The 25145-nt window shown below is 50.9% G+C and overlaps 1 protein-coding gene and 1 long non-coding RNA gene across 3 annotated transcripts in view; one reads left to right on the top strand and one right to left on the bottom strand.

Annotated features, from left to right (window-relative positions):
• Positions 1-25145, top strand: part of LOC122380859 (TAF5-like RNA polymerase II p300/CBP-associated factor-associated factor 65 kDa subunit 5L) — a 78297-nt gene that overhangs the window by 9064 nt on the left and 44088 nt on the right. The window lies entirely within an intron of this gene.
• On the bottom strand, positions 20108-21027 carry LOC122380860. The gene is made up of 2 exons (XR_006256411.1): positions 20637-21027; positions 20108-20389 (listed from the first exon to the last, which is right to left on the bottom strand). It is a non-coding gene; the product is annotated as an uncharacterized LOC122380860 (long non-coding RNA).

Raw genomic sequence — 25145 nt, 5'->3', positions numbered from 1 at the left:
AAAACTTTTTGAAAAAATGTAAAGATGTAAATTTTGAATCTTATTATATAAAATTTTCGAAATTTTCAAAATTTCGAAAATCCGAGATAGCAGTTGGATAGCGCAGTCTATTCTGAGTCCTTTCATGCAAAGAAATTGGATCTAGCTTAAAAACTGAGCCCTTGGGAGCGATTGCCGTGGTTCAATGTTTTGCGTCGAAATCGGCCGAACATGACGTCACTCGGACGTCATTTTCGGCCGACCTATGGTAGCTACGAAGTTCAAATTTTGACACAAGGTGTCAAATTGATGCAGCCGAAGGTACTGAAAGTTTGGCGTCAATACGTCAAGCGGTTTGGAAGTTTTTGCAGAAAAACGGGAGGGGGGGCTATAAATAGCCCCCCCCCCCCGTGGGGCGCGGGTTAATCAACAGGCTGGGGGAATCTCAGCCCCGACTCGACGCGATCGCCCAGAATATTTGGGCCTTTGCTTTTAAGCATCAGATTATGCTTGTCGCTCATCACATCGCGGGATATCTAAACGTACATCCAGATGATCTTTCCCGTATTCCACTACGCCATGAATGGACCTTGCACCTGTCTGTATTCCGGCAGTTGGAGCGTATGCTCGGTGCACACACGATCGACCGGTTCGCAGCCCTGGCCACAGCCCTGCTGCCGGTCTACAACAGCCGGTTCCGGGATCCGTGCACGTCCAGATTAGACGCACTGGGCCAGTCCGATTGGAACCAGCACAACTTCGTCAAACCGCCGTTTCGTCTGATTCCGCGGGTGCTGGATGTGGTGGAGGCGCAGCAGGCGGTGGCCACCCTGATTGCGCCACTGTGGCCGGGAGCGCCCTGGATGGGGCGGCTGCGGCGGCTCAGCGTTTGTCCGCCGCACAGTGGGGCCGTTGACCAGTTTAGGGCGAATTTATTCGTAGCGTTGTTAATATTTCTCAATATGTTTTTCAAATGGTTTAAATGGGTATATTTAGGCATTTTGGGTCATCCCTGATGCTTTCGATATATTCGATAATCGAAAAAGCATAAACACACGATACATATGTATTGCATCACATGTTACATACATACACTTTGAACACTCTCACGACACGTCGCGCTGGTTCGACTCTGCCAGTCACTGCTGTCACTGCTGAACAGTCACTGCTGCTGTGGCAGTCGTCGCTGTCGACACCACTGCTGTCGGTGCCGTCGTCACGACGTAGCTGATTCTCTCTCTCTCTCTCTCTCTCTCTCTCTCTCTCTCTCTCTCTCTCTCTCTCTCTCTCTCTCTCTCTCTCTCTCTCTCTCTCTCTCTCTCCTCCCCCTCCCCCTCCCCCTCCCCCTCCCCCTCCCCCTCCCCCGGCGCTGTAGACCCAGGCTGCTGAGCAGCAGGTCGCTCGCCACGAGCAGGTAGCCCAGGAGATCCGACATCGTGTGGATCCTCGAATCCTTGCGGGTGTGTCGAAGGCGGTACTGGCGGACCCGCTTGTGGGTAGCCTCTGCTGCTTCCTCAGACATCATACCGATCGGGAGGTGGCAAGACTCCACCACGGCCGCGGAGTGGCTCAGCAGCTTGTGCAGCGTGGAGGACATGTACCTCTCCACGTACAGCTCAGCCGTGCGGCGGCAGTACGCGGAGAGAGCGTCGATGTCGGATGTCCAGTCGGTGCAGACAGCTGACAGCCTGCAGCACCGTGCCGACCCGGTCGATCAGCTCCTGGTCGACGCCGGTGCAGGCCGCGAACTCGGCCGGCGAGCGGAAGGCGCGGCGGGCGGTGTTGCCGTCGTTGGAGTTGCCGCTGCCTCCTGCCCGCGGCTCGTCCACACGCAGCCCCATCCTGGTCCTGAAGGCCTCCTGCACCTCAGCCGGGTGTACGGAAAGCAGCAGTACGGGGCAGGAATGATCAGGTACCAATAATCGAAATCATCGTGGCCAAAGAGGACTTATTTCATACTCTCGAAATAGGTTACGATACATTTGCCACCCAATGACTAGCTGACACACATCCTGACCCATAATAGCAGGCTCGATGATTGGCTGCTGTAGACAGTGACATCACTCAATGGGCGGGACTAAAAACCAAACGTCATTCCGGATCCTGTCGGGTCACGCACCGTCCGCCCCCAGGTCAGGTCACGGCGCGCGGCTGGGTCATGACCGAGCGGCGTGCCGTCGGTCATGTTTAAACTCGAGCTACCGGTGAGGCGAGCAAGTTCGAGCAGGAAAAAAAGGTCGGGCCAAGTAAAAAAAATGCTGGCAAATTGCAATCATGCTAGATCTGACGTGGCGGCAAACGGCGGTAGTTGTTGAAATCTTCGGTTTTCATGAAACATCGTTATGAAAACGCTATGCATGTATTGGTTTGATTCTATCAGTCGTAACGTGCAGACGATAGGTCAGCCAGTATTGCAAGTTATTCTATCGTTTTTTAGAGACATTGGGAAGAACAATGGTGTATGATTTATATCAATTCAATATGTATTACACTATGTAAACTTGCGTTACAAAAGTCGCGTTCTCGCCCGCAAATCGGCAGGATATGAGAAAGCCAACAATTTGTCCACTTTGAGTAGTCAAATCACCCCCTAAAAGTTGCCATATGTGCAAAATTCAGGTGGTTTCATAAAATTCAGGCAATTTCCTATACATTCAGCCATATTTCAAGCAGATTTTCGAAAGTCACTTTCTTGATTAAATTCGCCCTAAACTGGCCCGCGGCCCGTCCGTGGCCGGTTCAGCTGCCTCCAGTGACGCAGAGCTGTCTGCCTCTGCTGCCACACCAGCAGATCGAGCCGCACCGCAACAGGCGGTAGACTCTGTGCGCCTGGCGGATCTCTGGAGAGCCCGGCTAGAGGCGTCTGGATCAGGCCCATGTCGTCCCCTATCTCCGCGTGTGTCCACTAACACGAATGACGTCACGCATGTGGGCGGAGCTATGTTCGGAGCCTAACGCACGCGGCAGTCCAAGCCGCCATATTTGAATTTATATTTTGATAGAATCTTGCCGATATTTTGGGTGAAGTCAATTTATATGGATAGCTTGGTGACAGTTTAGCTATACGAATAATAATTTATTATGGATGTGCGTATATTCAGCTTGGAATTGCAATTTAAGTTCCGCACCGCATAGATTCGAACTCGGGACCTTTGGAATACTGCGCGGGCACGCTAACCACTACACTACCGCGACCGCGCGGCGGCCGGCGGCAGGGAGGCTGCGGAGACATGGGGGACATTTTACGCTTTTGTGAAAAAAGCAAAAGATGTAGCGAAAAACACGTAATAGATAACTTGCAGAAAATTGTCTGCTCTTTCAGATAAGATACTTAGGTTTGATATCTTGTGCAGACTTCATTCTACAGTGCTTCGAAAATCGCTCATTTACATGGGGATTGAACGGGGCTTCGAGACTTGACTCCAAATGACGTCACGAGCTGACGTCACGAAAAGGTAGATTCGCCGGACGACCCTACCTGGTATATATTAGGTCGTTCAATAAGTAACGAACAATCGGTCATAACTTCTTTATTTCTTTATTCAACACTTTCAAACTTTCACAGATTATAGATCAGACATTTCTGAATGCAGCCTATGCCTCAAACCAGCCGCCGCCCGCCTGTACACACTTCTCCCAGCGTTCCGGCCAACGCCGGAATTCCGCCCGGAAAAACGCGTTTTCCGTCTTTTTCACCCAGTTCATGACAGCGCACATGACTTCAGCGTCGGTCTCGAAGTGTTCACCATGGAGGCCATCCTTTAGGGGACCAAAGAGGTGAAAACTGAAGGAGCCAGGTCCGGACTGTAGGGCGGCTGGGGCATGATATTCAGCCCTGTCACGCGATCTCCTCGCGCGTGGCGTGAGACAAGTGCGGTCGGGCGTTGTCATGGTGTATGGTGATGTTGTTGACATCCGAGCCGCGCCTCTTCTTCAGGATTGCTTTTCTCAGTCTCCTGCAGGACTGTGATGTAGCGGCCCGCTGTCCATAGTCCGCCCAGGTTCAAGAAAGCCCACCAGGATGACACCATGACAACGCTCGTCCGCACATGTCTCACGCCACACGCGAGGAGATCGCGAGACAGGGCTGAATATCATTCCCCAGCCGCCCTTCAGTCCGAACCTGGCTCCTTCAGATTTTCACCTCTGGTCCCCTGAAGGATGGCCTCCGTGGTGAACACTTCGAGACCGACGCTGAAGTCATGTGCGCTGTCATGAACTGGGTGAAAAAGACGGAAAACGCGTTTTTCCGGGCGGAATTCCGGCGTTGGCCGGAACGCTGGGAGAAGTGTGTGCAGGCGGGCGGCGGCTGGTTTGAGGCAAAGGCTACATTCAGAAACATTTGATCGATAATCTGTGAAAGTTTGAAAGTGTTAAATAAAGAAATAAAGAAGTTATGACCGATTGTTCGTTACTTATTGAACGACCTAATAGCAAGATACCTATAAGAAACAGGTAGGTCGGGTGTTTTGAGTAAAGCCCTGGCGACGTCACTGACATTTCTTGTATGGAGAATTTCGCCTATAAGGAAAATATTCTACAAACGAAACTTTGTATTTTATAAGCAAAAAATACAGTCTTTCAATTTCATCATGAAACTTATTATAATTTAATTACAAAACTTGAAATCACTCAAAGGATTTCAAGTTTTGTAATTAAATTATAATAAGTTTCATGATGAAATTGAAAGACTGTATTTTTTGCTTATAAAATACAAAGTTTCGTTTGTAGAATATTTTCCTTATAGGCGAAATTCTCCATACAAGAAATGTCAGTGACGTCGCCAGGGCTTTACTCAAAACACCCGACCTACCTGTTTCTTATAGGTATCTTGCTATTAGGTCGTTCAATAAGTAACGAACAATCGGTCATAACTTCTTTATTTCTTTAGGTAAAAAGGCCGTACATGAGCTGTGCAATGGTGGCACCACATGAAGAAGTGAAAAGCATCACAACAATTAAAAACACAGTGCATTTCAAAAGAGCTCCGAACATATCTACGTGGGGATCACATCCTGTTCATTAGATCTATGAGTACAGGCACAGTGGACTTTTTATACCGCTCAGTTTTGGCCCGCGGTACGACAAACTTTCGCTGCCGGCGCAGAGGGCGCCTCACATTTGCCAGCTGCTCGCCCGGGTACAGTGGGTGGGCGGGGTTGGCGAGGATGTCGGCCGCCAGCTTGCAGAGGACAGCATCGCGACGCTCGCTCAGAGTCTCGAGGTTGAGGAGCTGGCAGGCAGAGGCGTAGTCGGTGTAGTTTTCGTATCCTATCATGATTTTGCAAGCTCTTTTCTGAACTTGCTCGATTGCTTGTGCTTGTTGCTGTGTCAGTCCCGTGTGCCACAGTTGAGAGCAGTATTCCAGACATGGACGAATGAAGCTGATGTAGACGGCGCGGATATCGCTCAGATCTGCATGGAACTGACGGAGGACTGTGAGCATGAACAGCCTGCGAGAGGCGTTTTTTGTGATATGATTTGTATTTGCCGTCCACTTTAAGTCAGAAGTAATATGGACTCCGAGAAGTTTCATGGTAGAGACGACAGGTACTGGCTCGTTGTTAATGATTACTGCGCCGTCCATATCCGTGTTGTGAGAGAAGTTGCAGATGAGTATATGACACTTTTTTCCGTTGATCTTCATGAGATTGTTCTCTGACCATGTTTCCAGAGTGGATGCGGCCGTCTGGGCTTTCTGAAGGACAATGTTTGCATCTCTTGCAGGAGACAGGATGCCGATACTGAGGTCGTCCACATACTTCCATCGATGATCTTCGGTAACTGCGCAGTCATTTATATGAGCCAAAAATGCAATCGGGGCGATTTTTGTTCTGGACCTCATCCTGACCGATCTGGGTGACTATTATCACGAGCCTGTGATGCTGTCGCCCCTCGGGCGCTCCAAGCACGTCATCGTGCACGCTCGACCGCGCACCATCCAGCCGACACCGAGGGAACGAACGACCGTGCGAATGCTGCCGGACTCGGGAGTTAGAGCATTCGGCAGGTGGATCACAGCACATGACTGGACCCCCGTATATGAGGCGTCTTCCCCCGATGAACAGGTGGCGGTGCTGCAGTCAACGCTCTCCACTGCTCTAGACCGGTTTCTGCCTACCAAGACATTGCCAGTGCGACATCGAGGGAAGCCTCACATCACCGCCACCGTCCGACACGCCATTGCCCAGAAGCACAGAGTTTTCCGACTCGAGGGCATGTCCGACCGGTGGCGACATCTACGAAATAAGGCCACTCATCTGTGCCGCAAAGCCAAGGCGGAATTCTACGACAGGAAAATACGAGGAATGAGGACAGCAAAGCCGGCTACTTGGTACCGTCAAATCAAGAGTCTGACCGGCCGAGTAAAGAACGAACAGCTAAACTTCGCTGAGTATGAGACTGGTGGGGCGCTGGCGGAAGCGGTCAACCAGCACTTCGCATCTATCTCATCCCAGCTGCCGGCACTCAACCTGGAGGAATTCCCTGCCTACCTACCGGCGGACGCACCCCCACCGGTCATCCGACGAGCTGACGTCCAGAGGGAACTGAGCAGCATCCGCTCCAACATCTCCACCACACCGAATGAGCTACCAGCACGGCTGGTCAAGGAGTTTGCCTTCGAATTATCGCAGCCACTCACTCACATCTTCAACTCCTCGCTATCCTCCGGAAAATTTCCGTCTGCTTCCGTTTGTCCCTTGGGGCGTTCCACACGTGGTAGTGAGCTCTGATGAGACAGGATTCGAGCCACCAAGTCGAACGACCTGTTTCCGCTCGTTGAGGAAGCTGGCTACTGTAGGCACGATGGAGGGACGAACTTGCTGGTCCAGTAGTTTCCTGAGCACGACATCATGGCTAACCAGGTCGAAGGCCTTGGAAAAATCGATCGCCAGGATGGCCGCAGCGTTTGAAGAGCTGTCTGTGTTCTTAGCCAGGAAGTCATATAGCGAGATCAGGTAATGTACTGTAGAGTAGCCTGGCCTGTTTCCGAACTGGTGTGGGTCAAGTGATGGGGTAATGTCAGCCATGATCCAGGTTGTCAAAAATCCTTCAAAGATTTTGGAGAAGAGCGGGGTGAGTGAAATGGGTCTAAGATCGTTGAAAGAGGTTGGAGGGTTGGCCTTGGGAATGGGGGTGATGAAGGATAGCTTCCAAGCAGACGGAAATTTTCCGGAGGATAGCGAGGAGTTGAAGATGTGAGTGAGTGGCTGCGATAATTCGAAGGCAAACTCCTTGACCAGCCGTGCTGGTAGCTCATTCGGTGTGGTGGAGATGTTGGAGCGGATGCTGCTCAGTTCCCTCTGGACGTCAGCTCGTCGGATGACCGGTGGGGGTGCGTCCGCCGGTAGGTAGGCAGGGAATTCCTCCAGGTTGAGTGCCGGCAGCTGGGATGAGATAGATGCGAAGTGCTGGTTGACCGCTTCCGCCAGCGCCCCACCAGTCTCATACTCAGCGAAGTTTAGCTGTTCGTTCTTTACTCGGCCGGTCAGACTCTTGATTTGACGGTACCAAGTAGCCGGCTTTGCTGTCCTCATTCCTCGTATTTTCCTGTCGTAGAATTCCGCCTTGGCTTTGCGGCACAGATGAGTGGCCTTATTTCGTAGATGTCGCCACCGGTCGGACATGCCCTCGAGTCGGAAAACTCTGTGCTTCTGGGCAATGGCGTGTCGGACGGTGGCGGTGATGTGAGGCTTCCCTCGATGTCGCACTGGCAATGTCTTGGTAGGCAGAAACCGGTCTAGAGCAGTGGAGAGCGTTGACTGCAGCACCGCCACCTGTTCATCGGGGGAAGGCGCCTCATATACGGGGGTCCAGTCATGTGCTGTGATCCACCTGCCGAATGCTCTAACTCCCGAGTCCGGCAGCATTCGCACGGTCGTTCGTTCCCTCGGTGTCGGCTGGATGGTGCGCGGTCGAGCGTGCACGATGACGTGCTTGGAGCGCCCGAGGGGCGACAGCATCACAGGCTCGTGATAATAGTCACCCAGATCGGTCAGGATGAGGTCCAGAACAAAAATCGCCCCGATTGCATTTTTGGCTCATATAAATGACTGCGCAGTTACCGAAGATCATCGATGGAAGTATGTGGACGACCTCAGTATCGGCATCCTGTCTCCTGCAAGAGATGCAAACATTGTCCTTCAGAAAGCCCAGACGGCCGCATCCACTCTGGAAACATGGTCAGAGAACAATCTCATGAAGATCAACGGAAAAAAGTGTCATATACTCATCTGCAACTTCTCTCACAACACGGATATGGACGGCGCAGTAATCATTAACAACGAGCCAGTACCTGTCGTCTCTACCATGAAACTTCTCGGAGTCCATATTACTTCTGACTTAAAGTGGACGGCAAATACAAATCATATCACAAAAAACGCCTCTCGCAGGCTGTTCATGCTCACAGTCCTCCGTCAGTTCCATGCAGATCTGAGCGATATCCGCGCCGTCTACATCAGCTTCATTCGTCCATGTCTGGAATACTGCTCTCAACTGTGGCACACGGGACTGACACAGCAACAAGCACAAGCAATCGAGCAAGTTCAGAAAAGAGCTTGCAAAATCATGATAGGATACGAAAACTACACCGACTACGCCTCTGCCTGCCAGCTCCTCAACCTCGAGACTCTGAGCGAGCGTCGCGATGCTGTCCTCTGCAAGCTGGCGGCCGACATCCTCGCCAACCCCGCCCACCCACTGTACCCGGGCGAGCAGCTGGCAAATGTGAGGCGCCCTCTGCGCCGGCAGCGAAAGTTTGTCGTACCGCGGGCCAAAACTGAGCGGTATAAAAAGTCCACTGTGCCTGTACTCATAGATCTAATGAACAGGATGTGATCCCCACGTAGATATGTTCGGAGCTCTTTTGAAATGCACTGTGTTTTTAATTGTTGTGATGCTTTTCACTTCTTCATGTGGTGCCACCATTGCACAGCTCATGTACGGCCTTTTTACCAGTCGCTGACTGTCACGTGGTGAAATAAACCTTTATGTATGTATGTATGTATGTCCTTCACGAACGCCCAGCGTGGCTATTCAGCGACTGGTCGGGAACTCGCGGCGCTCCGATGGGGCGTGAAAACTTTTCATTCGTTCCTGGCTGGGGTTCATTTCATCGCGTACACCGACCATCAGGCCCTCGTTCACCTGCACTCACTGCGGTTGATTAACCACCGGGTCGCGAGGACCGTGGAAGAGCTGGCGGCCTATGACATGGAGATCCGACACGTCCCCGGCCGCCTGAACGCTGCCGCTGACATGCTGTCCCGCGTGGGAGCCCCAGACGGCGCGCCACCTGCGCCCGAGACTCCCGCCGACACGGGTCTCCCTCCCGGTCTCATCCTCTCGCATCGGCCGGAGGGGGGAGGGGACAGCCTGGTAGAGTGCCTCTGCGAGTGGATGAGCACCAACGCGCTTCAGCCAGCTGTCAACCGCGAGCTCCGTGCGAAGCTGATCGACGAGGCTCTTCGCTCACCAGGAAGATACGGACTGAAACTCGACCGGTCTGTGCGCCAGGCCTTGCGTTTGATGCGCCTGCCCGGACAGCCGCTGGCTGTGGAGCTGCTTGCGGTTTTCGCCTGCCTGTTCGACGTGAGAGTTCTGGTGCACTTCGGACCTGATCATCCCATGACCTTCTGCAGTGCGCGCCACTCGAAACGGGGCAACATTCACCTGCACTGTCTGGCGGGCATCCACTTTAACCTCCTCGCTGAGACCGGCGCGCTAGATGAGCAGAATCCCGTTCTCTCAGCGTACATCGTGAACGAGGAGCGAGCTCGTGACGGCTCGGATCAGGGACTGTCTCGGCGACACAGTGCGGAAGCCCAAGGGAAGAATCTGCAGAGCGAGGCAGAGGAGACAAGGGGTCCTGCATGTGGCCATCTGTTCAGTTCGCGCTGCTCGGCAGCAGCGATATGCAATGGACAGGCGGCCTGCGCGCTGCTGGATAGCGGCGCGGCCGTCAGCTTGTGCAGTGCTGACTCGCTGGGGCGCCTCGGCTTCAGAGATTCCGACGTTCGACGGAGCAATGTTGCGCTGCAGGGACTCGCTGGATTGACGTTCGGAACTGAGTACGTTGAAGCTGAAGTCGCACTTTCGCCTGAGATGAAGACAGTTCGCGTGCCGTTGGTGATCGAACGAAGCATAGAGATCTTATATACATAGAGATGACACGCCTATGTTAAAGCACTGGATTTCGTGGCGATTCAGTGGGTCTTTTTAAGCAAGGTTTTCTGGGGTGCCATGGCCCGTGACTTGCATTTTGTAAGGATTCGGTCAAGGAGATTGTGTTCACACCCGCTTATTTTTAAGTGCAGCTTTTCTTTTTTTGTCTAGCTGTGACGCTTTCGAGCGTTATTATTGAAATAAAATTAGGCATGTTTTAACCTTATGCTCGTATCAGGTACTACATGTATCATTAACCCTCGCCGGCCGACGGGGGGGGGGCGGGTGCCGCCCCCCCATAGGGGTTTTCACGATAGCTCCGAACACGCCGGCGATAGAGAGCTGAAACTTGGCATACCTGACCTTTAATCCAAGCCGCATCTTCTGACACCAACCGCATTTTCAGGTCAGGTCAGGTCACTGACCTGTGACGTCATATGTGAACCTCTGCACAGTCCTCAGATGTCGCAACTTCGCAACGCCGTCAGTGCCAGAGGAACTTTCACAGGGAGATGAAACTTACAGGATGTAGTATCATCCAGAGGTCTCACAACTTGTACATATATCTCGGATTTTCCCTAAAAATCACATGAGGTCAGGTCGGCCACGTTGACGTGACCTCACCATTAGGTATAAGTCAATGGGGAAAAATGAAAACTGCTATGTTAGCGCCGAGAACTATCTCAAACTGTCTCCAGCACATGGAATCGTGATTTCTTTCACGCCTTGCAAGGTCCGATGCTTCACTTTTGCATTGTTGACATTGCGTGGCGTCATTTATGGTCACTTGGGTCATTGATTAAAGAAAGCGCGGTTTTGAGGCTCATGAGTCAAGTCATGAGTCAAGCGCCAAACTTGACCAAATCTCAAGGAACCTACCCTGAAAATTCCATGAACCTGACCCAAATGACCTTAGACCTGTAACCTTTTTTGGGGGGACCATGTCAGGGGGGCCATAAAACATGCATCGCACAACCCTAGTAAATAGTAAAGTTGATTCATGTGCTGACCCTTGGTGACCTGACCTGTGACCTGACATGGTATTATCAGTGACCTCTAATAGCAACATATATGCTAGGCAACGTACGACCTATTTTTAACGTACGCGAAACATTTTATCTTTGACCTGACCTGTGACGTCATCGGTGACCCCGAGGTCAATGAAATTGGAGTTCCATCGACAAATTTGACAGGGCTATCGAACATCGTTTGAATGTTACGGATCCGTCCAGTAGTTTCGGAGATACGGGAGGGGGGCAAAAAAATGCCCCCACCCCCACCGCGCGGAAGGTGGCCGGGAGGTCCACCGCCTGCCGGGTTGATGAGAGCCTGAATGAGAGAGAATGTTTTTAGGCGAGCTTTTAAGAAATTCAATAAAAACACAAAATGAAATCATGCTACAAATTTCATTGCTTACCTCAGGAATGAAATCAGCCAGGAAAGAACAGCAATATTTTTAACCATTAAAACGCCTTTTGGGGCGACCAACGGAGCGAGCGAGAGGGTGGGCCTTGGACAAGCGAAATTGCAAGGGACACCTCCAACTAACTTGTGCACTGCACCCTACTAACCGGTCCCTAGCGATGTGCCAAATTTGAGCGCAATCGGCCTAGCCGTTCTCGAGATCTGGAAGCGGCACCCTGCGCGTGCGCACGTGCAAAATGGGTCACAACTGACTTTTGCACGGCACCCTACTAACTGGTCCCTAACCATGTACCAAATTTCAGCACAATCGGTTCAGCCGTTCTCGAGATCTGGAATCGACCCTTGCACGTGCGCACGTGCAGCAGCACCCCAACTGTGGCACATGGATATGCATTGCCTAGTGGGTGTCTACCTACATACCAAGTTTCAGCGCAATCGGCCAAGTAGTTACCAAGATATTGCAACAATTACAAAACTGACACCTCTTCGTTTTGCACGTGGCACGTGCATAAGCGGTCACCCACATGCATCGAGAATGGTCCAATACTTGGTAGAAGGAATGAAGCTACCCTACAAAAATTATCGCATGTAAATCGGTCAAGTGGTTGTTGAGATATAAGCCTCGCAAAAGCGTAACCACGGCCGGCCGGCCGCTTATACTCAGAAATTTCCGTTAATCTACGAAAGACTACGCTCGCTTCGCTCGCTCCGTAATGATTTCTTTAGACTAACAATGCCTCAGCCATATTGGCACGCTATTGGCTGAAAATAAGTTGCTTAAAAAGACCCACTGAATCCCCACGATTTTAAGAGCATGTCATCTCTATGTATATAAGATCTCTATGGAACGAAGCAGCTCGTTCGGTCACTGCCTGCTGCTGGGTGTGAACTTCCTGCACGAAGCTGGCGCAATCATCGACGTGGAACGGCGAGAGGTGACCTGTGGGAATCGCGTGAGTCCCCTGTTGGAGCAGCAGCATGTGCCAGATGGTGACGCCTTGGTCGGACTGACTCAGGTGCAACGCGTGCCAGAACTCCCAGCTGTACGCGAACACCAGCAGCACAACCGGGCGATCCGCTCTCTCGCTCATCATGTGCGGCGGAAGACAAGCAGGGCAATGCTGCCACGATCTCTTCGTCACTTCCGCAAGCACTGGGATCGAGTTGCCATGGTCGAAGGACTGGTGGTGTATCAGTTCGATGAGCACAGACACGTGCCGGTGGTGTCCCGAGACTGGCTTGTGGAACTGGTTGGGACCATGCACGAAGAGTCGGCTCACGCCGGTCGCGACAAGCTAATCGACATGGTGACCCAGCAGGTATTCTGTCCCGGAGCGGCCAACATCGTGGCGGACGTGGTTGGCGCATGCAAGAAATGCCAGCTCTTCAAGCCGTCTTCCCACGTGAAGACTCCTCCGACCATACGGATCACCGCCAACGCACCGTTCGAACTGATCGAGGCAGACTTGGTGATGCTTCCCCGCAGCGGACGCGGCCACATCGGGTGTCTTGTGGTGGTCGACCATGCCTCTAAGTTTGGTATCGCGGTGCCGATTCGGTCCAAGTCGTCGCCAGCGGTTGCCACGGCATTCGAACAGCGGGTGCTGCCGGCACTCCTTCGTCCAGCGGCCCGTTGTCTGACGGATAACGGCGGAGAGTTCTGCGGGGCCGAGTTCGAGGCCGTGCTGGAGCGATGGGGCATCGTCCACGTTCTGTCCACGCCACTGCGCGCACAAGGTCACGGCGCGGTGGAACGCTTGAACCGTACGCTTGGTCAGTCCCTGCGAATGTTGGACGGTGCACCTGGCGACTGGGACCTACGCCTTCCCCGAGCCGTGTCAGCGTACAACTCGACCTTGCACTCCGAACTGGGCGTGTCGCCAGCTCAGTACCTACTGGGGCGCGCGCACGAGATCAGCGATGTTCCGCGAGTCCCGTTGACGACACAGCGTACATGGAGTCCGGGGCATCCGAGCTTCGCGCCTTTCCGTGTTGGCGAACAGGTCAAGAAGGCGATCGAACGCCCTGGCAACCTGCTGGCCAGCAAGCTCGGACCTCGCTACGCTGGCCCGCTGACAGTGACGCGAGTGAACGACAACGGCGTGACCTACGAGGTCAGCGACCAGAGAGGGCACTCACAGCGAGCCCACCACGCGCAGCTGAGACCATGGAAGAACCCGCCAGCGTACATCCAACGAGCATCTCCGCGCGTACGTCGGCTCTTTCACTGGACGAACGACGAACCGGAGCCACCAGACGAGGCAGAACGGACCGCCTCCGTCAACCTTCACGTGCCGTGTGGCCTGGTACCGCAGTCGACACAGCCCGGGATAACGAGACATGAAGTGACGACGCAGGCGGCGATGCCAAGTGATACAGTTGAATACGAAACGACAGCGCCGTGTGAAGTGTCACCACCTCGACCCTGCCTGCGGTCCCCACGACAGGGTAGCGAACAGGAGACCCAGGGAACGCCACGGCCACGCGCTGAAGGATCTTCGCCGCGGCAGGTACGATTCCAGCTGCCAGCCTCCACCGAGCCTTCCGACGATGGTCTGCGCAGATCTTCGCGGACTCGACGGCCGCCGCAGTGGCTAAGTGACTACGAAATGTGAGGCGTATTCAGGGACTCGTCTGTGCGTGTAGTGTTCACTGTACATACCGTATGTGTTTTGATGCTTCGTTGTATGTGTTGAGAGGCGGCGTTGGCTGGCGGGGGGAGATGTAACAGAGTAAACGTGTTTGGTTCTTTTGTAATTTGAAAGTTGTCCCTTTGTATATGCTGCTATGCTGCTCTTATCGCTAGGTATGTCTAGGGGATTGTGTCCTTCACTATATTACTCTATGTGTTGTCTAGGGGTATTACTGATGAAAACAAGATCGATATATGTGTGTGTGTTTCCTTTTCTTCCAACGCCGTCCATTCCACCAGCACACAGACATGAACAAAAAGCAGATATATTGAAATGCGCCGAAAGATGAGACTGAAGCCAAGTAAATAAAGAAACGATCAAACAAGGCTGAAAATCAGTCCTGCAGGAGTTGCTGAGGCACTCGGGCAGGCCGATGTAAAGAACCGAAAGAAGTCCGAAAATCAGTCCCGCACGAGCTGCTTTCGCACTCGAGCAGCAGGCTGATATTGAAGCCGGAAATGCCGAAAGAACAGTCTGCAGCTGCCAAGTCGTGCCAATGGCCTTTCTCGTCAGCTCCACGACAGCAGGCAGGCTGAAACATAAGTTATCCAAATAAGACCGGACACTTGTGGACGGTCATCGAAAAAGGGCCGAAAGGGAAAACCAAATGACAAGCCGAAAACGATAAAACATAATCGTACAACCTCATACCGAGTGGTTGACCAAGTCCCTGTCAGACGGACTTTCTGAAAGAGGAAGGTCAGCTACCTTCGTCCCCATAGTGCAGCGCAGCTCCCCGAGAGCTGGCTGGGGCAGACCGCCCGTTCTCTTATACTTACGTGTGCATGTCGAGTGTAGTGTTGGAGAGTGGATGTTGTTGAGTGTGGTGTGGACTGTGTGAGTGTGTCGCTGCTGCGTCTGGCGCCCGTTTTATACCTCTCCGACAGTCGTTTGCCCTTGGTGTGTCGTCAACCCATTATCTGATCCCACGTTCAGTTTTTCACGATCTACCTTCCCTGTCTACCACTACATGCTTAACCCTCGCCGAGTGTTTTTGCTGTGGGCGAACGGTGGAGGTCAGCGAGATAGGAACCGAGCGAGCCGCCGCCGGTTGGTCGGCCTTGGCCTCCGGGCCGACTGACGGGGCGCGTCCCGTCGCTGGAAATAATGAGTGTCGCCGATGCCGCTCAGAGCAGACGGAAACGATATTTCTCACATCCCTCCCATTTTTATGGCGAACGAAGAACTGTAACCTTAGGGGGTGAACGGGTATACGTACGTAATAATAGACTTACAGTCTGACGGTCAAACCGAGTTTGACTTGTAGACAATGGCAAATGCGGCGTCTTAAACTGTTTTAACTGTTTTGTGCCTTTCGACAAATATGACAATAGTGCAAAATACATAATCACTTAATAGCTTGATAGATAAGATCACACGACTTTAGCTTCAGCTTTAGCATTGCACCATGGTAGTGCTGCTGGATACAAAATCTTGGAAAAAGGCAATCACTGCACCTTTACATTTATATTATTCTGGGAACCACATCTCCTTGCTACTGACCTGTGGACTGTTTCTGGGATGGGAATTTCGTGGTTTACCGGAAACGATTTACAAAGGAGCATGTCGTCAGTCGTGCAATGTAAAGGGTACGCTTGTTAACGATTCCCAATACGGGCTTCGACTTTAAAAACTCACGAGTGATAACGTGATGGGTCCATCCGTCTGCTTTATGGCCGCCACACCTGGAGGAGATAAGTTACAACCGACGGGCGAGTGATCGTTTGCCTCCGTTAGAACAGAAGGATGCGTTTCCGACTTCTGGCAGCACTCAGCATCGAGATGTTGGTCCTAAGGGCTCGGGTGAGGTGTTGAGGCTGAAGTCAATCTGACATGCCGAGAGAATGGTGGTGCTTGTAGACCTTTTGGTATCTCCGATACCTGTGTAGGACGCACTCTGCTGCTGGCTCCAATGACCTGAGGACATTGGGAGGGACCAGACGATGCAAGCATCGCAGCACACGAGCAGTTTGTCCTATTGTCTATCTATGCCGGTTCTATGCCCGCACATCTTTTGGTCTGCACAGATCCATGTCGCTGGATCTAGTTTCAAGGCAATGCACCAGATTGTTGCTTCACCACAACTTATACCTCGAGCACCAACTGACCCTTATCACGGCCTTCATGCATACGCTGAAGCAGATTGTAGCAAACTCGTCTGCTTGACTTTAACAAGTGAGCACATGCCCGTTGGCTTTGATCTTTTGATCTCAAGGGTTGTTCTTACTTTTGTTCGTGACCCGACATCATCGTCGCTGGTCTCTCACGAGACGGTGGCGCTCCATGCAGGGTTGGATAAATCCATCAGGACCTCCACTCGGCAGCGCGGTGTCTGTTGCAGACAATACAACGAAAGTCAACCACAGTAACTGGTACACCTTCCATTCAATATGACGTTGACTCTTCGTTCAGCTTTGGGATTGCCAAATGATTCACATGAGTGCTGAACGAGTTCACATAGGATTGCAGGTTCTAACTGCATAGGCTTTCGGGTTCATATTTAAATCGTTCCACAGGAAAAAGTGTGGTCAGTTTGCACAGTTGATGCTACTCCAGAATCTTGCTATAAAAACATTAACCTAAGTGTTACTCGAAAGTCGAGACAACGAAATCAAGCAAATATTTCGTTAATGTTGCATTGTCCCTTACCGTTGCGGTTCTGCTCGGTTTAGCTTTACCGGCCAGACCTTCCCTCGGGACGTCTCGTGCCTCGTACCTGCGCTGAAATCGAAACCTTTCGGCTTCAGTCAGCTCACATGGTAACTGCTGACGGCCGAATTACTATTTTTCTTTGCCTTGTTATCTCAACTGCAAGACCCACACAGTAATTCACGATGAAGCAGGACATGAAGCATTTATGTCTTTCTTCCTACTCTGGAGATGAGCCACGGGATGGACTCTTGAAGAGTTTTGCACTTGCTATGACTTGCAAAGTGCAGCTAAGCAAGGATTCGAGTCGTACTACCTCCTGCCATGGAATGGAGATAAAACGAGACGAAAACCACCGTCTTAAACACTATCTTTCCCTCTGCAGTCACCTGAAGTCTACTCACATTTCAATTTTCAACTGTTTGTCGGGTTTGCTGTTTTTGCAACATCTGTGCAACGAAGCACAGCAAACAAGTCACCATTCTTATCGACGCTGCGGTCATCTTCTGAAACAAGTTAACGTCGATCGGTTTCGCTGCTTCTGCAACACCTGTGCAAACGAAGCAAAGCAACCGAGTCATCTTCCTAAGACACCTGTCTTATCGACACTGTGGTCAATTATCCGACACTGGTCAATTCCTGAAGTACAATTCTTAAAGTAATTATGGTGTTGGTCGGGTTTGCTGCTTCTGCAACACCTGTGCAATGAAACAAGCAACCAATTAATCATCTAACCATCTAACCTTGAATGTGAATCACACCTTTCCGATCGACTGCTGCGACTACCTTCCAAAGTCATTAAGCTGTAAGTCGGGTTGCTGCTCCAGCAACTCCTGAGCAGTGCCAAACAAGTCAACCGAGTCATCCTATCTCAGATATAAACAACCCACCTTCCTTATCGATGCTGCGGTCACCTCCTGAAGCAAGTAAATTGTTGGTCGGGTCCGCTGCTGGCCTCATCTCTCCTGTAGTCGCCGGAGTGTTCGACTCTTTATACTCCGGTAGCAGTGTATTTGCGGTGGGGTTTGCCGCCTTACACGCTCAAATGGTTCCGTTTTTCACATGCCAGGAACACCTCCTCAGCATGGATTGTCGCTTGTGCCAGTGACCTGCTGCTCCCGTCACTGCTCGCCCAGCCCTTATGCCTAGAGCGTAAGCTGACCGAGAATTCCACCCATACCCGGCCGGTGTATGTTCGGTGGGCATGAACCCCCAGAGGACCACCCTCTGCCATGCTACTCACTCTGGTAGATAGGTGGGGCAGGCCCTATCACCAGTTCTCCTCAGCTCCTACGCGTCCGGGCCGCGACTGCCGTCCTGCTCCCCGCGAGCAGACGGTCTTGTGACGCCCTCCTCCGAGAGACGTCAGTAGGCTGCCCGTCCTACCTAGCACTCGCCCTTCTCTCAGGGACGTAGGTAGACGGCACGACCTACTCAATTAACGGAAAATCACACTTCTGGCCCAGCATATCATCACCCGCCAAATACCTCGCTTTTATCATTCAGTCAAACTTATTTGAGCCAAAGTGAAGTTAAAATATTGCCATCCAGTGTTGACCGGAAACGTCTAAAACGATATCTCATTTTTACTGCAGGACAAAATATCTAGCATTGAGAGAACTACCTGACCTGAAATCGGCTTACCGGAAACCTGTAACATGCTCTGAAAGATGGAAATTCCTGTGTCAAGAAAATGTCAACGAACAAATTGGCCGTACTCTCAAATTTAAATGACATCTCCAGTTATCAAATACTGAGTCAATCTTGTACGATAAACTTTGTCAACAGCGCAACTTAGCAATAAAACTCTATCAGCGACCAACCAGTAGAACGATTGAAATCCCACATGAATATCTAAACATGTCAGCGAGGCGTCCATCCACTCAGTCCCATTGACACATTGAACTGTGTCAGGGCCATGTCAGGTTATATCAACGGATCTCTGAACTACGGAAACCTTGATCATGGGACATTTTCTGTAAGAGGAATGGTTGTAACCCCCGGCTGTTCCCTCTTGAAAACTCGGAATGGAATCGTATATCTGGGTGGTCGATCAGGAGGTTGATCTCCCATAGTTCCTCTGTGGATGGATATTTGCACCCGAACAACGTTGGCTGACCATCCGTGCTGCCGTGCACTGGTCATTGACATCCAACGGCAACAAGACCAGAGTTCAATGACACCAAGTCGGTGTCATCAGAACGTCCAATGACAACGAAGTCAGAGTTAGCTACCTAATGCCAAGTCAGTAACGTCTGAGCGTAAAAATTCATGAAAAAATAAGAACACAAAGCCGATGTTATCAGATCAAACAGATGGACCAGCTCAATAACACCAAGTCGGCATTATATGAGCGCCTTATACGGGCAACTTCTTAATAAAGTTCATTGATACCAAGTCGGTATCATCCGAACACAAAACTCAAGTCTAAGAACCGAATGAATGTAGTCATTGAGCATATCTGGACATTCCTATACAACTCCTATCCAGTTAAATAGTCACTTCTATCTTGCCAACGATGCGAACGAATTAATTTACGATGCATACGACCGAATAACTCGAAAGGACAAGTATCAGCAGAAGGTAAAGTAAGTAGACCCGCAGAAGTAGGACTAACCTGAATCGAATAAACTTCCAGAGATGCAGCGACCTCGACGACGCATCCAATGGAGACTGCCAATGCCGCATGCAGACCAAGAATTGGGCCTGACGAACGTGGAACCTAGTAGAGCCTGGAGCTTGAACCATTCCTGGTCACATCAGATATCAATGCAGCTGAAAATACACAGATATTGGCCCGTCAATTCATATTTCACAAACGAAATATAGAAAGCTTACGGACTACAAGAAGTACCAAGTCAGTCATCAACGAAGATCAACGAATCAGCCTGAAACAACAAAGAACATGAAAACTTCACAAACGAGAACATGCAGTGAATCAGAAGCATATATAATCAGGGTCCTGTTCGAGCAGAACAGAGTTTGAGATCCCGGACGAGCCCCCAATGTAATTTGAAAGTTGTCCCTTTGTATATGCTGCTATGCTGCTCTTATCGCTAGGTATGTCTAGGGGATTGTGTCCTTCACTATATTATTCTATGTGTTGTCTAGGGGTATTACTGATGAAAACAAGATCGATATATGTGTGTGTGTTTCCTTTTTTTCCAACGCCGTCCATTCCACCAGCACACAGACATGAACAAAAAGCAGATATATTGAAATGCGCCGAAAGATGAGACTGAAGCCAAGTAAATAAAGAAACGATCAAACAAGGCTGAAAATCAGTCCTGCAGGAGTTGCTGAGGCACTCGGGCAGGCCGATGTAAAGAACCGAAAGAAGTCCGAAAATCAGTCCCGCACGAGCTGCTTTCGCACTCGAGCAGCAGGCTGATATTGAAGCCGGAAATGCCGAAAGAACAGTCTGCAGCTGCCAAGTCGTGCCAATGGCCTTTCTCGTCAGCTCCACGACAGCAGGCAGGCTGAAACATAAGTTATCCAAATAAGACCGGACACTTGTGGACGGTCATCGAAAAAGGGCCGAAAGGGAAAACCAAATGACAAGCCGAAAACGATAAAACATAATCGTACAACCTCATACCGAGTGGTTGACCAAGTCCCTGTCAGACGGACTTTCTGAAAGAGGAAGGTCAGCTACCTTCGTCCCCATAGTGCAGCGCAGCTCCCCGAGAGCTGGCTGGGGCAGACCGCCCGTTCTCTTATACTTACGTGTGCATGTCGAGTGTAGTGTTGGAGAGTGGATGTTGTTGAGTGTGGTGTGGACTGTGTGAGTGTGTCGCTGCTGCGTCTGGCGCCCGTTTTATACCTCTCCGACAGTCGTTTGCCCTTGGTGTGTCGTCAACCCATTATCTGATCCCACGTTCAGTTTTTCACGATCTACCTTCCCTGTCTACCACTACATGCTTAACCCTCGCCGAGTGTTTTTGCTGTGGGCGAACGGTGGAGGTCAGCGAGATAGGAACCGAGCGAGCCGCCGCCGGTTGGTCGGCCTTGGCCTCCGGGCCGACTGACGGGGCGCGTCCCGTCGCTGGAAATAATGAGTGTCGCCGATGCCGCTCAGAGCAGACGGAAACGATATTTCTCACACTTTGTCGCCAAGCCGCCCTGCGCCGCACGCCCATAGATATCTTGTGTCGGAGTTTGCATCTCCACTGTCCGTTGCCATGGCGACGCCGCGCGACGCGGCGCGGCGAGAGACGCGGCGGGAAGGCAGTCGAGCTTGGGAACCCGCGGGGGGATGTTGTCGCCGTGTGATTGGCAATACCAGGGGCGGTTCTCCCATATAGGCAAGGTAGGCAGTGCCTACGTCATTTGTCGTCTCCCCTGTGTCTACACCCTCACTAGACTGTGGCTTTTGATTGTTTGATTGCTTTTGTTAAAGATCTTTTTCTTTTCGTTTTTCAAAATGGGTTGAAACGAAAGAGAATTGCCTAAACTTTTCAAAAAATGTCAAACAAAGATCGTGTTATAACAACAACTTGACAAAAACCTTTGCCTAATTGTGCCTACCTCGTCCTACTAGATTATCAACTATTGCCATGTTGAGGCTATTGAGCCTTTTGGTAGAAAAAGTTTAGATGGTCGGCACATCGACTAGGTGCTACCTTCTAACTTTCAAACTTAACTTTTTATTAAGTTCATTTATCATAAAATAAAACACATTTAACGTGATCAATTTTTATCATTAGTTTAGGGTACCTAGCGTTGTTATGTCTGTTGTGTTATTCTATTGTTTGTTAACCCGCGCCCTGCTGGGGGTCCTGGATTTCCACGCCCTGCTGGGGGGGGGGGGGTGTTTGAACACCCCCCCTTGTAACTCGGCTTCTGGGCCACGTAGCGATACGCGGAAGGCGGCGTTCGAAAGAGCGTAAAAAATAATGACGAAATCACTTCGGTCAATTTTTTGGTCAGGTCAAAGGTCAGGTCACCAGAGGTCATTGAAGGCAAAATTTCGCCGATTTCCAGGTCGAATGTCGAAAATTTCCAAGAAGCCAACGCATAACTCGGGAACCAATAGAGCTACAGCGCCGCGGAAAAGCGCATTCGATAGCCCTATTAACGCCCTTTCTGAGTAATTTTCTCAGATTTGACCTAACGTCAACGGTTTTGCCTGCAGGGGGCAAAAACTGCAAAAATAGCCGATTTTTTCGAAAACAGTTTTTCTGCAATAACTTTTGACCCAAGCCTTGCACGAGCTTACTTTTACCGGCATCGTGTTCCTCTCGTCAAGACGCATCGAACGAACTATAACTTGACCTTGAAAGGTCAACTTGAAAATTTGACCTCAGGTCAAGGTCATGACCTGACCGGAAAGGGTCATGTTGCATATCAGTCGATCCGTATCGTCGAGCTGAACACATCTAAGGCGTTTTCATCGCTCTAGCATGCCTCTATCAAAAGTTATTTGCGAAAAACTGATAGATACCATTCGTGACCTAAGATGACCTCAGGGCATAAACAAGGGTCACGGACATCATTTTCAAGTTCAGTGTGTCTAAACCACTTGTAATTCGGTGTTTGGGAGTGTTTATAATGTCTTTCATCCAAAAGAGGCGCATTTCAATTTTCTCCCATTGACTTATAATGGGGAGGTCGCAAAATTGACCTGACCTTAGGTCATCGATATCAAAATTCTGAGATATACATTTTGTACATGCTATTGCTCTTAGCAATCGCTGAAAGTTTCAAAGCGATCGGTCACTCGGTGTAGCTATGACAGACATTGAAAGTTTTTATGAGGTGAGGTCACTTCAAGTGACCTGGTGACCTGACCTTGAATGACCTTGGTCTGAAATTTTCACAACATGTGTAGAATTGATGTGTGATAAGGTATACCAAAAACGGCGGCGCTCCGCGCCGCCGTTTTTGAGATATTCGCGAAAAACCACAAGGGGGGGGGGTGTTCAAACACCCCCCCCCCCAGCAGGGCGCGGGTTAAAAATTATATTGGACGAACTAGACTCCTACTGGGAGACTAGCTTGCCTCTGGCGGCAGACGTGTAAGCTCTAGTTAAGTTAATGGTTTTTGTAGATGACGCTGCTGTCGCTGCTTGACGCATCCCGACTGAGCAATAACGCTGTCTTTTCCCCCCTAGTTTACCTATTCCGTATTCAGCTTTTCTGCCTTACCTACCAAGTGCCTACCTACTTTCAATAGGTCAGCGCCGCCCCTGGGCAATACAGTTTTTTGCCGTTAATCGAGACTCTCGAGCTGGAAACCGGAAAGAACACGCGACCGGTAACAATCTGACTAACACTGCACTGGCAGCTGACAGGTATGGTTTATCCATCCGTCCTGTAGCGCCCGTCATCAACGGTTTTCAGATGGATATCGGTCGCGAAGTGATATATAATAACCAAGATTGACCATTGAAGATTAATGTCAGCGACGTTGATACCTACATTGACATCTGTTATATATTGAATGGCAAAGACGCATCTTTTCTGTGTAACCGTATTAACCGTTGTCTAAATAGAGGATACTGCCTCGTTTACATTGCTTACATCCGTATTGACAGCGTCTGTCGCCGCTAACAGGCGAAGACGCGCGCGGCTGGTGTTAGTGTCATCAAACGCATTACGCCAAACATGGAGACTGCAACGCCGGGCACCACGATAAGTCCGGAGTGCTGTTCACGGGCACCTGCGGTAGCTGCGGTAGCTGCGGCTCGGCGGTCAGCCGGGTAATGACGTCACAGAAAGTGGGGATGGGGCGGGTGGTGTGACGTCATACGGCTGCGGCCTGCTGCGGTCGCCTGCGTCTCCTGCGGTCGAAACGATCCGACCGCAGCGGCCGCAGGAACCATTTGTCATGCAAAGTGGCGCGGCAGTTGCGCATTCGTGTAACTTGGGCGGAAAATTGACACGGCCGCCTCAGACGAACGCGTGATGACGTACAGTATATCTAAAAAGTATGTCCCCTGGTTTGGCTCTCCCACAGGAGGCGAATCGGTAACTTGGCTGAATCCCAGTTGCGGCACCCGGCCGCCAGGGTCGCTGCCGCGCGAGCGGCCTTGACCGCTCGCATGTCATTGGCAGTTCGGTCCCTCCCCATCTATACCGAGGTGGGGAGGGGAGAAGAGGGGAAGAGAGGGGAGGGAACGGCATCCGCTCGGCACTTGGCGATACCTGGCTGACCCCGCGCTCCCTCGCTGACCTTTGTCCTGCCCTCAGGCGAAGCCCGACTTCCTGGCCTGTAGCGGCCCAGCGGAAAACCGAGCTCGCGGGGCGCGACTTCATTGGCCCAATCTTATAAATGGAAAGCTGTCGTATTCACGGCATTAGATAATATTAATAGTGATACCAGCAGTGGATGTGGTAAAATACAGTCCAAAATAAACGAAAGCACTCGATTCGTGCATAATGCGCCCTCCCATTCAAATAAGCCCGCCCACTTCGATAGATGGTGTAGTTTCTTAGGGCGTAAAAGATGCAAAACACTACCGATTTTTTTTTTAGCTCGGCCACTGGGACCGACAATATACAATTGACTGAAATGCATGAAAACCATTTTGCATTTAGGTAGGTAATGGCCGTTTTCTGCACCCAAACTTTAGCCAGTGACGCCCTGTCCATTCTAAAGCGTTTATAAGATTGTTCCCAGCACCCGATTTTATATGAGGAAGTCGTTTAAAAAGCATCTTATTTCTAACGAATTTATTATTATGGCCACTTTTACAGGACGTCTATAGAGCTTTGACTTTTACATTTCTTCCTCGTTCAGGAGAAACGTTTTAACCCTCACCGGACCTTCAGGTTTTCTGAATACCGAGGGGACGTTGGGGGTTGGAAGTGAGGAAACACTTCCAACCCCCCTTCGCCGATTCGCCCCTAATTGAGCTAGAGCCTCACGAAAGAGACGATCGTGTGCGTCGTTACGAAATGCAGCGATTGGTCTCCGATTTAAGGACCAGGGTCAGCCGATGACTTCGGAGGTCAGGTCAAGTGGCCCAAGGCACAGGTTCGGTTTTTGGTAAATAACTTCGCTAAAAATGATCGCAGATCCGCGATTTTAGCAGCATCGTGTTTGTCTAGCTCAGGCGTATCGAATGGTATACTTTTTCTTCGGGTGAGATCAACTTAACCCTCGCCCGTATAGAGGGGGGGGTCGAACGGACCCCCCTCCCTCGGTTTTTCGCGAATAACTCGCGTAAAAAGCGGCCGATCGCGACGAAACTTTCGTTACCCTCGCGTTAATCAATTTTACACCCACCCTAA

The sequence above is a fragment of the Amphibalanus amphitrite genome, unplaced genomic scaffold (genome assembly GCF_019059575.1).
Source record: "Amphibalanus amphitrite isolate SeventyFive unplaced genomic scaffold, NRLGWU_Aamphi_draft 000108F_arrow, whole genome shotgun sequence".
Lineage (NCBI taxonomy): Eukaryota > Metazoa > Arthropoda > Thecostraca > Balanomorpha > Balanidae > Amphibalanus > Amphibalanus amphitrite.
This window is presented reverse-complemented; position numbering and strand designations above follow the sequence as displayed.